We start from the raw sequence: 14,818 nt of genomic DNA, 5'->3' as shown, positions 1-14,818 counted from the left end.
CTTGTTAGCCCCCTTGAGCCTTTAAATCCCCTCTTATTCTATAAACCACAATACTAGCCTTAAGCAGAAAAACAAAATAAAAATCCCAAGTTGAATCCTTGGTTAGCTTAAGATAGAAAGTGTGTATTGTTTAAGTGTGGGAAACCTATTGGGAACATGGATGATAAAAACAAAGGGTAGAAAGTTAAAAAGAATAAAATAATTCAAAATAAAAATTCTGGGAAGCATGCTCATGTGAAATCAAAATAATTGAATTACCATGTGCATTAAAAAAAAATTATTTTTCAGTATTTGAACAAAGGGGATACAAAAGAATTCCCCAAATTCAAAATAAAGCAATGCACATGGGACAAAATTAAAACTAATGCATGAGCATGTAACATCAAAAGTGGGAAAATTTGGGTGAATAGGTAAAGAAATTCTTGCTTTACAAAGTATGTATGTTAGGTGAAATCTTAGACTAATCAAAGATTCACTTATTAGCTCACTTAACCTTATACATATACCCTTACCTTTACCTTGGCCCCATTACAACCTTAATTAAAGACCTCATGATTTTTGTATGCCTATAATCTATAATTGTTGATTGGTTAGATGAAGAACAAAGTTATAGAAAGTAAGGATAAAAAGAAGAATAGAGTGATTAACCCAATAAACACTGAGTGACTAGAGAGTAAACACAAAATCCAGTGAGGGTTCAATAGCTCATCAATATATATATATCTCTGCTTAAATTGTTAATTGTCTTGCAAGTTTGTAAAATATTTTTCTTTCCCATCTCAATTGTAAAAGTGCTTTATCATTATCTAAGGTTTGGCTATGCATATATGATTCCTTGAGAATGTGAATTAATTTAACTACATGTAAGTTTTATATACAAGTAAATAAAAATTAGAATTGCATGATTCATTTAGGTAGTTGCATTTAGAATAGATTGCATTGCATGAGATTCCACCACTTTAACCTTATCTTACTCTTTATTTTGGATTTAGCATGAGGACATGCTATTGTTTAAGTGTGGGGAGGTTGATAAACCCATATTTTATGATATATTTTGTGCTCAAATTAAGTGATTTATTCAATCCTTCACTCACTTATTCATGAAAATTGCATGGTTTTACTTTTCCTTCCTTATTATGTGATGTATGTAAAAATAATTATTTTAATTACCCTTTATTTCCATTCGATGCTGTGATTCGTGTGTTGAGTAGTTTCAGATCTTCTGAGGCAGGAATGACTTAAAGGATGGAAAGGAAACATACAAAAATGGAAGAAAAGCACAAAACAGAGTTTTTGGAGAAACTGGCAGTGACGCGATCGCATGGACGACGCGGCCCATGCCAGCACGAAATGGCAGTGACGTGACCGCGTGATTGACGCGATCACGCGCCTTAAGAAAAACGCATATGACGCGGATGCATGACTGAAGCGACCGCGTGATAAGAAAAACTCCAGATGACGTGACCGCGTGACCCACGCAGACGCGTGACAGAGGCCACGCACCAGAAATTACAGAAAATGCTCCTAGCAATTTTTGAAGCCCTTTTTTGCCCAATTCCAAGTCCAGAAGGCACAGATCAGAGGTTATGAAGTAGGGGAATGCATCCATTCAAAGAGAGTCTCCAATTAGTTACTTTTCATGATTTAGATATAGTTTTGAGGGAGAGGTTCTCTCCTCTCTCTCTTTTAGGATTTAGAATTAGGATTTCTTTTGCTTTCAGGATTATCTCTTTTTATCAGGTTCAATATTCCTTTTTAATTACTTATTTTCTCAATTTAATTTATGAATTCTTCTATGTTACAGATTATTCTTTGAATTAATGTTATTTGAGGTATTTCAGTTTATGATTGCTTTCTTTTATTTATGTTACTGTTGCTTCCAATCTGAAGACATTTTTTATTCAAGTAGATTTACTTTTCCCCTTTTGGTCTTGGTTAAGAAATCAGTAACTCAGGAGTTATCAAACTCAACATGATTGATAATTGTTATCTTTGCTAATTGAATTGAACTTCAATAATCCCAATCTTTCCTTAGGGATTAACTAGGATTTGAAGATCAAACTAATTAGTCACTTGACCTCTCTTTGCTTTAAGTAAAGGCTAACTAAGTGGAATTAAGATTCAATCTTCATCATCATTGATAAGGATAACTAGGATAGGACTTCCAATTTCTCATACCTTGCCAAAAGTTTATTTTATAGTTATTTATTTATTTTACTTGCCATTTAAATTACTTATTCCTCATCTTTAAAACCCCAATTTACAATCTTCATAACCAATAATAAGAACATACTTCCCTGCAGTTCCTTGAGAAGACGACCCGAGATTTAAATACTTCGGTTATCAATTTATAAGGGGTTTGTTACTTGTGACAACCAAAACGTTTGTACGAAGGGATTTCTGTTGGTTTAGAAACTATATCTACAACGTGACTACTTTTATAAAATTCTTTACTAGCGAAAATCTTAACGTCACCGGTGGATGGAGCAGATTGAGCGCCGCAACAAGCGCCGATACAACTACTTAAAAGAGCTCATTAGCTGTACTCACCCACCTCCGAAGGAACCCGACACTTCGGACTCTACTTCCATTGATGGCAATACAAGCGATCAAGCTATGGACACAAAGGCGTCCCTGTCCCCCCATCAATTGGCCATTGGAAGTGGCAATCCCTGCCACACCTTGCAGATCACTGACGGCACGAAGGACCGTGCCAAGCATTAAGTGTGGAGAGATCGGTGACTGACTCCCGAAGGTAACAACTCTCTCTCTCAACACCAGTATTTTAATTTTTCTTGTGATACATAGGATAACCTGCATGAGTAGTTAGTTGCTTGCATTTAGGTATTATTTGGTTGAAGTAATAAATTCTTTTTCAAGACACTACTTTAAAGCATTTTCCTAATTTGAATTAAAACTTTTTGAACTTGCTTGAAGAATTTTATTTTGGAACATGGTTTTAGAGCTTGAACACACAAAATCAGTGAGATTTTGAACATATTTGATTGGTTGCTTCTTATCAACCAATATTTTATTTTGGTGTGTGTTGTTCTCTCTAAAATTCTGATCTTTGTCTTGCTTGATTTTATATTTCCATTGTTTGATGTATGCATACACTTACATGATTGAGATCTTGTTTCACTATAGCTCATATACCCATATGGCCTTACCCTTTCATTTTCCTTTGCAACTCCATGTTAACCCTATTTTACCCCATTTATTCTTTATATTAGCACATCACTAACTCTAAGAAGAAAACAATAAATGTCCCTAATTTGAATCCTTAGTTAGCTTAGACTAGTGAGATGTACATGAATTAAGTGTGGGGAAATCGGGTTTGGGGAATACTTGATTAGGAAATTGGGTATTTTATATTCTTATATGAAAATGTAAAAATAGTTTGGGCACTTGTTCATGCATCCAGCACATTACTTATATGCATTAACTCATTGGAAAAAAAAGAAGAAGAAAAAAAAAAGAGAAAAAATAAAAAGAAAAAACATATGAATAATAAGGAAAAGAAAAGAAAAAGAGAAGCAATAAAAAAAGGGGACAAAATGGCCCAAGCCTAATAAGTGAACTAATGCATATGATTTGTACTCAAAAGATATTAAGGTGCATGGATTTGTGGAAAAATAGTTAACGGGTGGCTAGGCTTTGCTTTGTGATAACATGGAATGTCTTAAGTTAGGTGGGAAGTTTAGGTTAATCAAGGATTCGGATTTTAGTCCACTTAACCAAATACATTCCTTCCTTGACCCTAACCTCATTACAACCCTTGAAAAGACCTCTTGATATGTGTATTTGTGCATTAAATTTTGTTGATTGGTAGAAGAAGAGCAAGTCTTAGAAAGCAAGCTTAGTAGAGAACTGAGAGAATCGACCCTTAGACACTAGAGTGATTAGAGTGTATACACTTCCAGTGAAGGTTTGATGCTCGATTCTTTGTTCTCGGCTTTCATGAGCTTTCTTCTTGCAAGTTTACTTGTCCTTTATTGTGTGATTTGAATGAGTGGAATCCAGTTATGTTTGTCTTGGAGAATTTGTTTACTTTTAACCAAGTAGGTAGAAGCATTTAGCATGTAGTTACATTCTTATAGAAAAATTGCATTGCATAAGTCTCACCATTTTCCCTTCCTTCTTTTGTTTTTATTGAGCTTAGCGTGAGAACATGATAATGTTTAAGTGTAGGGAGATTTGATAAACCACTATTTTATGATATATTTTGGACTGAATTGAGTGGGTTTTATCCACTATTCTCACACTTATTCATGTAAATTGCATGTTTTTAAGTTTCCTTCCTAATTTTGTGCTATGATTGAAAACTTGCTTCCTAGGCCTTAAAATTGTTAATTTTTAATTCTCTTTTATTACCATTCGATTCCATGATGTGTTTGTTAAGTATTTTCAGGTTTACAGGGCATGAATGGCTTAAAGGATGAAGATGAAGCATATTAAAGTGGAAGGAACACAAGAAACTAAAGAGTTGAGAAGTGAGGAACGACGGGCACGCATGGCCGACGCGTGCGCGTGGCCAGGAGCGTCGTTCAGTGAAGCGTACGCGTGACTGACGCGTACACGTGGAGAGGTGCAGGTTCAGCGACGCATACGCGTGACAGAGCGTCACGTGCTGCACTTAACGGAACTCGCTGTGGGCGATTTCTTGGCTGATTTGGACCCAGATCCAAGCCCAAAAATATAGACTAGAGGCAGGGATGGAGCTGAGACTGGAGACTACACTTCACTTTTAGTTTTTGATTAGTTTTGAGTTTTAGAGAGAAAAGCACTACTTCTCCTAAGGTTTATGACATTCTTAGTTTTGCTTTTGAATTGGATCTAGAGAGAGCTGCTACTACCTTCAATTGGAGTCATTGTTCTTACAATTTTCTTCTCTATTACTCTATTACTTTTGTTTTTTCATTTAATTGCTTGAATTCATGTTTGTATCTTGTTATTTTTTAATTTTATTAATGCATTGAATTATTTTTATGTTCAATTTTCGTACGTGTTTGATTATGCTTAATTATTGATAGTGCAAATTTAGATTTAATTAATTTCTTATATTTAATATGTCTTTTATTTACTCCGATTATGTGTCTATGAAAATGGCATTCATGTTAATGGAGTAGATATTCCAACTTGGCTTAGGAGATGAGTAATTGGGATCCCTTGAGTTGTGATACTCAAGTATTATCTGTAATTGGGAATTGCTTGCTAACTCAACTCTCACTAACTCTAGTTATTCCCCACAAAGTGACTAGGACTTGTGAACTAGAGTCAGTGAAGCCACTTGACTTTTCTTCAATTGTTAGAGGATAACTAAGTGGAAGCAATGAACATTTACTATTCTACTTGGGAAGGACAACAAGGATAGAAACCCCAATTCTCTCTCCTAACCAAGGCCTTTTATTTTAAATACATAACACCTCTTGTTAGTACTCATTGCTTTAATTCCTAGCCATTTATTTTTCTGTTCTCAATTTCAAAAATATTCAGAAAATTCCTAACCAGTAATTTACATCTTGTGTCAACTCTTTGGGAAACAACCCAGGATTCCACTCCCGGTTATTTATTCTTAATTATGACATATTCTAAATTAATAGTAAAAATTTCGTCGGTTAAGACTGTACTTGCAACGCTGTTTTTATCAGAAATTCTTAACTGGCATTTTTTCGCCCATCAGGGGTAGTTTGTGGGTGGGTGATAGTAATTTAGGATGATGAAAGGGTAATAGAGAGAAAGAAGGTGTGATGGTTATGGTGGCAATAGTGACAGCGATGAGGAAAGGGAAAGGGAGAGAGATGCATAGCGATGATGATGATGATGATGTAGAAGTTAGTGGTGACGGTGATGATGGTTTTTTTATTTTTGTTTAAGGGCAAAATTGTCCGAAAAATATCGTTTATCGACAAAGGATGATTTTATAATGTTTTGTAATGTTGACGATGATTTTAATACGAAAAAAAGGTTGGGAAGAATTTTGATTTTGACCTCTGACCTTAGGGACAAAAAAAGTATTTAACCCAAATTTTAATGTTTCTAGTCCTTTTTTCCAATCATAAAGTTTTAATTCCTTCTTTTATTTTTAGTGTGGGATCCTTTTATCCTCAATCTTTTAATAATTATCACTTTTGTCCTTTTTTATTTTATGATACAATCTCATTCTAAATTTTTTTAAGGTGACACTTGTGTCCTCAATTTTTTCATAAATTAACATTTTACCTTTATTGTTTTTATTTTTACTATTTTAACCTTATATTTTACTAAAATACCCATTTTGTCTCTAAATTTTTATATTGACCTATTTTAACTTTATCTTTTATCAATATAATAATTTTACCCCTTATACCTCCCAAGTTATAATTTATCCTTAATCTTTTTTTAATGACCATTTTACTCTTTATTAGTCATAATTACTATTTTATCTTATTCTTTTATCTTTATCTTAGTTTTTTATTATATTTATAATTTTATCCTAAAATTTTACTAAAATTATTATTTTTGTCTGAAACTTATTTACTAAAATTTTACTCACTTTTTCTAGATGATAGAATTGGCTAATATAACTATGATTTTATTTTTTTAGGAGAAACAATTTGAGGCTTTAATCTTTTTTTCATTGAAATTTTATCACTAAAGGTAGGCATTGCATATCATTATTTGTGTGTATAGGATAAACTTAATTATCTCCAAAAAGTTAGAGAAACTCCAACTAATGTATTTCAAAAAGTGTTTGGTAAAGAGAATCCAGGAAGAGTTCGATATTTTAGAAGAACTGTTACAAAAACTTCTCTTAAGAAAAATAAAGAAATAGATAAAATCAAAAAATAAAGTGAAGAGAACATAACAGCTTTAAAAATTGAATTAGACGACTATAAGCAACAACTGCAAGGATTGGATGATATGGTGAAACTTACATTGTAACAAACTTCTCCTGGTATGAATGTTGATGAATCGCTTTCTCTCTTGCCATCTAAGCAATCGTCTGCAAATAGTGCACAAGATCCAAATTTGATTCCTCGACATTCTCTCCCATCGACTCATATAACAAATCATGATTAGGTATATGTGTGCTAAATTGTTGTAACTTAAATATACATATTATTGTTAAGCTGATGTTTTTGACTATATTTTTTTCCATTTAGCTAGATTTGACTGCAACTTTCTTATGGTTGGATGAAGTTTTCTGAAGAGATAAAGGCGACTCTTGACACAATGGTAAAACACAAAGTCTTTTTGGTTTCAAATGAAAAAAATTAGTTTCTTTTTTGTTCAATTTCATCATGAGAAAATATGTATTTTGTTTACTTATATTTATTATTTATTTGTCTTGGTAACTAGCAAGTATGTTAATTGGTACTTGGAAGACCGTTCTATATATATGCAATATATATTATTAGCTTATTCTCCCTATATTGATTAAATTGAATTTAAATATTTAAATATTATTAGTGTGTGCTACATATCCTTTAAATGTCATATAAATATAATAAAGATAAAAAATATATTATTTTAGATAAAAAAAAAAACCTAAGAAAAACTCAATAAGGTATTGTTTTAACTATTAGAAAAAGATAACTGCAAATAAATTTAGATAAATGTTGCTTTAGGTCTATAAAAAAGGCAACTTAAAAACATCTGGATAAGTATTACTTTAGATATATGAAGAAAGTAACTTAAAAAAATTTGGCCAAGTGTTGCTTTAGGTATATGAAAATGCAACTTAAAAAAAAATAGATAAGTGTTGCTTTATATATTAGAAAATACAACTCATAAAACGTATTGCCTTAAAGTCTTATCTAAAGCATTGTCTTTGGGTGCTCTAAGGCAACCCTTTCGTAGAGTTACTTTTTTTGTAGAAAAGGCAACGTTTTTTTAAGGTTTCCATAAAAAGGGTTCCCTTTGATACACAAAAGCATTGCCTTAGACCAAAGGTAACGGCCGTATAGGCATTGCGTTTTGTCGGAAAGTGTTGCCTTTTATCAAAGGCAACACTTTTCTTTATTATAGGCAATGTTTTTAAAGGGTTGCCTCAACCTGAATTTGTTGTAGTGACTAGTGTATTAATCATATATGAGTCATTCTAACTATGCTAACCCTTACCTTTTTTGATAGCCTTTTAAATCACTTTGTTAATCCTTGTGATTACCAAAACCTCCTAAATCAAAATTAAAACAGTTTTTAATCATGGTTAGGCCTTATAGATGAACCCCTTATGAAGAGAAATGAGGAATTTCTCACTCTTGAAGCTTGAGAATTGAGGTTTGAACCCTTTAAAGATCTTAAGACATATTCCATGAATAAAATATTATCAAAAGCAATTCCTTGCTCTCCAAGGTAACATGGCCAAATTAACAAGAGAAGAGAAAATTTTTCACACTATTTTAAGCTTGTAAATTATGCTTCTTTCACTCTTTTGGAAGCTTTAAACTTAACTTTTTAAACAAAACAAAAAAAACAAAAAAAATATCCTAGAAGTCCATATGGTGTCCAAATTTTAAAAGAGGAAAAAAAAGAGGGTTTTGCTTCACAAACTTTAAGAATTCTAGTATGAAAGTGAAGATAAGGATGAGAGAAATTGTTTGGTTGGATTGAAATGTTGATATAAGCTCTTAATTTCTTGAAAGTTGGAAGTAAAGCTTTGAGAACTGTAAGTGTTTTCTTTTTTCTTTTTCTTGGCACCATTGGTCTTCTTTTTCTTTATCACTCTTTCTTTCTTTTGTTCTCAAAGTTTCTAAGTATAAAATGATGAAAAAGATGTAAGGGTGGCAAAACGGGTTGAACTCGTCGGGCCGGTCCGCTAAAATCGCTGAAAAAGGCGAGTCGGGTTAGGATTTGGAGCCTGCCAAATTAAAAAATCCGCCAAACCTGTACCGTTAAATTGGTGGGTTTTGACGGGCGGGCCGGTTCGCCGGGCCGAAGATTTTTATTTTTCTTTTTTTATTAAATAAAATAGTGATTACTATTATAAAATTAATAATTATAGAATTTTTTAAAACACTTTTTTTTGTTTTTATTTTTATTCTTCTTTTAGTTATTAACTTTATTTATTTTATTTTATAATTTCGTATATTTGCTCAAATTATGTGACTTATTTTTTAAAATAAAAATGGTTCTTTTAATAAATATTATTTTGAACAATTTTATTGAAGTTAAAAATTAAAAAAAAGATAGTGAAAAAATTATATTATAATTTGATTATTTTTTATTTGTATTTGATTTTTTAATTATTATTTTTTGGTTAATTTTAATTTTGAAAAAAAAAGAGTCAAACGGACTAGCTTGCCGTTCCGCCAATCCGCCATAAAGCGAGACGAACTAGCATTTTAAACCCATCTTAGTTGGTGGGGTGGGTCGGCTCGCTCCTGTTTATGGAACGGGATTAGGCGGGCGGGGAGGGTTGGGACGGACCGACCCACTTTGCCACCCCTAAAAAGATGTATTAAAGTGGAAGAAAGAATGACATTCTTTTTGGAGAGATAAGAGTGGGATAATTTTTTTTTATCTTTTTTTTCTTTGATTTTATCCTTTACTTTTCTTGCTTTGGTGACTAAGTCTAAGAATTTTAACATGTGAGCGAATAGAAGGAAGAGATTAGCCGCAGATGAGGAGTGAGATTTGGATAAAAATTAAGTGTTATCTTTTCTTTATTCTTATGTGTTATCATACATATCTCCAATTTTCTTTTTTGATGGCAAGATTCATAATTTCAATATGTAAGAAAAGAAAGAAAGAGAGAAAACCTAGCATTAAGAGAGAGATTAGGATGAAATTTTGAGTGTCATATATCTTTATTTTATATATAATTATCTTACATATCTCTAAGTTAATTTACTATATAATAAATTAACTTGTGGTAGAGAATAAATTGAAAAAGAGAATAATTATAAGAGTGGAAAAATATGTGGCTAAAATTATAATTATTTGATACTTGTTTTTACTTTATCAAATCAAATAAATTATTATACCAATATAAATGACACAGATATTATATGTTATCTCAACTCTAAAATATCTCTAAAATATTTTAGTGAAGTTAAATGAATTAAAAAATACTAGAAAAAATTTTTTACTAGTTAAATTTGGACTCGATAATTAAACCCTAGCAGAGGAAGAGTACGTACTCCGTACTCAAGGAGAATGAGAGAAGGAGAGAGCGGGGGCGAGCGGTTGCGGGTGAAACATGATGAGGAAGATGGCCATGCCATCGGAAGAGATAAGGGGGAGAGCGTGGGTGGGTGTGTATCCGGTGTTAAGGAGGGTTCTTCTCGAGAGGGGTTAGAAAAGCCATCCAAGGTCTCTTTTAGAGATAAAGTCATTGGTGTAGAAAAGTCTAAAGCCTTTGCATTAGTAGGGTCTTTATCTGGGGATGGTATCGCGACGGTGACAGGTAAGCAGGGCGATTCTCACCCACCAAGTGTCAGTTTTACCAAGGAGGCAAAGAGCTGTCTAGCTGAACCTTATAAGGAAGTCATCGTGATCAAGGTGCTAGATAAGCATTATGGCTACACGGCTCTCATGCATAAACTTCGGATAGTATGGCGCATCAAAGGAGGGTTTAATTTGTTGGATGTGGGGTTTAGATATTTTTTGGTTAAATTTGATATTGCTGCGGATCGTGAGAGAGTCATTCTTGGTGATCCGTCGTTGATAGACGGTCACTATGTTGCAGTAAAGTCATGGGATGTGGATTTTAGGCCATGCGAAAAATCCTTTGGATCAACGCTAGTATGGATTCGAGTCTCGGGACTTCCAATTTGGTGTTACCAGGAACAAGCAATGCTGCGAATTGCTTCTGCAATAGGGGTTTCGGTGAAAGTAGATTTGGCCACTAAGCTTGCAGAAAGAGAAAAATATGCCCGAGCTTGTGTTCAAATTAATCTTGGGTTACCTATAAGAAAACATATTATAGTGGAGGGTGTGACTCATGAAGTAGAGAACGAGAGTTTACAGTTGATTTGTACTACTTGTGCACGGTATGGGCATGATAAATCGTTGTGCATGGAGAAGGAGTCCTTGGAAGGAAACAGAAATTCCTTTGGTGATGGAAAAAATAATGAAGCCCCGACACTAGTGCCACACAACAATCATGAGCTTCATAAAGAGGCTGAATCAGAAGCTCATGATTTGGGTGAGAATTCTCGTAATTTGGGTGAGAAATTAGGAGTTGTTAAAGAGAAGGATGTGGTTACAGAATCATTGACTCCACACGTGCCTGATGGTCATGTTAATGAGGCATGCATGGATAATGGAGAGGGCTGGCAACAAGTGTTGCGTAAGGGAAAATTCACAATGGGCCAGTCATCAGGTTTGAAGGACCAAGATGAAAAGCAGCACAAGTATGGTTCGAGAAGGGTTCCAAGGCCCAATTTGCATGGTGATGGAGGCAAATTAATTGGCATTAGGATGGGGAAGCGAGAAAAACATGAAATTGTGCCATCTCCATCGTGCAAAACTCCTGCACATCGTGGAATTTCTCTACAGAAGCGTCTTCGGCCTTCCTCCTTGCAAAACTCGCCAGTTGATAAAAATGGTGCCACAACGGAGGAAACCTTAGTAGATGGAAGCATGGCAGGTGCAGTGTTATGAGGTCCGAAGGTGGCAATTATTGAGGATCAGAGTGTGCCAGTACCGCAGGACAAACCACCTATTGAGGTTGGTAATTCTGTTTAGAGTTTATGTTCTCATTTATTCTGTCTCTATTATTTATGGATAGTTTAAATATGATTGTATGGAATATTAGGGGTGCTTCTAATAAGTTAGCCCGGGTGCACTGTAAGGAACTTGTTAGAAAATTTAGACCTGTTTTCTTTATTGTGGTTGAAACTTACTCTCCTTTTCAGCATTTAAAATTGTTTTGGAAAAAGTTGGGGTATCACTCTGTTGGTATAGTAGAAGCAGAGGGACATAAGGGAGGTATTTGGTTTTTATCCTCTATGAAGGGTGTTTGTTGTAAGTTCATTGATGTTTTTGATCAGGGTGTTACTGTTGAGGTTCAATTTGATAATTTAATTTGGAGGTGTAGTGGTATTTATGGCAGTCCTCAATTTAATAAAAGGGTTCTCCTTTGGGATTATCTTGTTGCACAATCCATGGTTTTTCAAGGACCTTGGATTGTTCTTGTTGATTTTAATGAAGTCAAATTTTCTCATGAATCTAAAGGCTGTCAATTTTCTCATCAAAGAGCAGACATGTTTGTTACTTCATTAGAGGATAGTGGTTTGTTTGATCTGAAGACTATTGGGAGGCGATTTTCTTGGTACAGAAGGGTGAAAAATTATGTTGACATGGCAAAAAAGCTTGATCGAGTCTGTATAAATAGTAGTTGGTTATCTATCTTTCCAGAGGCTTATGCAGAAGTTTTAAATAGGCTTCAGTCTTATCATTGCCCTATTCTGGTGCGTTGTAAAGGTCGTCCTCAGCCTAAAGGGAATCGAACTTTCCGATTTGTTGCTGCTTGGGCTACTCATCCTGGGTATAGGGATATTGTGAATCAGTCATGGTGGTCTGGTAATAGAGGGATTCATGGCAAGCTTTCAGAAGTACAGAAGAATTCACTAGAGTTTAAATCGAAGGTATTTGGTAACATTTTTGTTAGGAAAGGTGAATTAGAGCAGCAGATTAATTATTTACAAAAGCGTTTGGAAGTGGTGGATAGTATTTATTTGCGTTAGAAAGAACAACAGTTACTTGATGATTATAATAATACTCTAGTGCAAGAAGAGCTCCTATGGTTCCAAAAGTCCAGAGAGCAGTGGGTAAGGTTCGGGGATAGGAATATAAGATTCTTTCATATTCAAACTCTTGCACGAAGGAAGCATAATAAGATTCATGGCCTTTTTCTCAAGGATGGAGTGCGGAAAACTGATCCAGAGGTTCTGAGTCAAGAAGCAGAGTCTTTCTATAAAAGATTATTCTGTCATTTGGATGATTTTGATTTGGGTTGCCTTGGTGATGTGCCTCTTCCTTCTCTGAATGAGAAAGCTTGCAATAATCTTACGGCACCAGTTACTATGGAGGAAGTCAGAACAGCTGTTTTTCACATGAACTCTTTTAAAGCTCCGGGTCCTGATGGGTTTCAAGCTTTCTTCTTCAAAGAATATTGGGAGATCATTGGTCTTGATGTTTGGAAGATGGTTAAGCAGGCATTCTCCAGTGTTACTCTTGATCCGAGAATGTTGGAGACTTTACTGGTTCTTATTCCAAAGGTTGAATCACCAGTATCTATGAAAGATTTTAGGCCGATTAGTCTCTGCAATGTAGTTTACAAGATCATCACAAAGGTCCTTGTTAATAGGCTTCATCCTCGTCTTGTGGAGATTGTTGGCCCGCTTCAAGGAAGATTTATTCTGGGACGAGGAACTCCTGACAACATCATTATTGCTCAAGAAGTTCTCCACTTTATGAAGAAGACTAAATCAAAGAAAGGCACACTGGCCTTTAAGATTGATATGGAGAAAGCTTATGACAGAGTTGACTGGAGGTTTTTAGCTCATACCCTTAAGAGCTTTGGTTTTCCTATTCCTACAATTAATTTGATTATGAATTGTGTCACTGCTTCTTCCTTATCTATTCTTTGGAATGAGAATCGTCTGAATGGCTTTACTCCTAGTCGAGGTCTTAGACAAGGAGACCCTATGTCATCCTATCTTTTTGTGTTGTGTATGGAGCGATTGGCATGCTTTATTAGTCATCAGGTTGATTTGGGTTTGTGGGAGCCGGTTGCTATTTCTAGAGGGGGACCAAGAATATCCCACTTAATATTTGCGGATGACTTGCTTCTATTCTGTAAAGCTACAAAGAGACAAGTGCAAAATGTGATGTTGGTTTTAGAGACTTTTTGCAAAGCATCTGGGATGAAGATTAATGTGGAGAAGTCTAAAGCGCTTTGCTCCAAGAATGTCTCTGCAACAAGGAAAGAGGTTTTCACTGGGGTATCCTCTATCAGATTTGTCCAGGACTTGGACAAGTATCTTGGAGTTACCCTTAACCATTCTAGGGTGACTCGTCCAGCTTTCAATGGTGTCCTGGATAAGATTCGGAGTAGGCTAGCAAGCTGGAAAGGGAATTTACTCAATCAGGCTGGTAGACTCTGCTTGGTTAATTCTGTTGCAGCCGCTATTCCCACGTACTAGATGCAGGTCTCTATTTTTCCCAAAGGAATCATTAGTAAATTGGAGTCTATGATGAGGAATTTACTTTGGAAAGGACAAGTTGATGGAAGAGGATTGAATCTTGTTAGTTGGAAGGTACCGGTTACTCCAAAAAAATATGGAGGTTTGGGAGTTAGAGATCCTTATTGTGTAAATATTGCTTTTCTTGGGAAGCTAGTTTGGACTTTTTTCCAGCAGCCAAACAAGCTATGGGTCCAATTGTTGGATGCCAAATATCGATCATCTCTATATGACTGTTTTAGTTATCCTAAGAATAAGGACTCTCCCATTTGGAGGTGTCTTTGCAAAGCTTGGGAAGTGTTGAAGGATGGGTTTGCTTGGTGTATTGGAGATTTGAACTAGAATTTTTGGTTTTCTAGCTGGAGGAGAGAAGGGCGGTTATCTAATGAGATGGATTATGTTCACATTTCTGATTTGAATCTCCGGATACAGGATATTTGGTCGGTTGGTAGGTGGCATTTGGATACTCTTTATTCTCCTTTATCTCAAAATCTGAAAGGTAATATTCTCTCTTACAATCCAGATGAACAAGCAGGTCCGGAAGTGGGTTGGTATTGGTGTGGGTCTGTTGCCAAAGTCTATGACTCACGCAATGGTTACTTGTGGTTGTGTAAGCAGCTCTTTGGTTGGGAGGAGCGGGAGAA

The sequence above is a fragment of the Arachis hypogaea genome, chromosome 19 (assembly GCF_003086295.3).
Source record: "Arachis hypogaea cultivar Tifrunner chromosome 19, arahy.Tifrunner.gnm2.J5K5, whole genome shotgun sequence".
NCBI classification, from domain to species: domain Eukaryota; kingdom Viridiplantae; phylum Streptophyta; class Magnoliopsida; order Fabales; family Fabaceae; genus Arachis; species Arachis hypogaea.
This window is presented reverse-complemented; position numbering follows the sequence as displayed.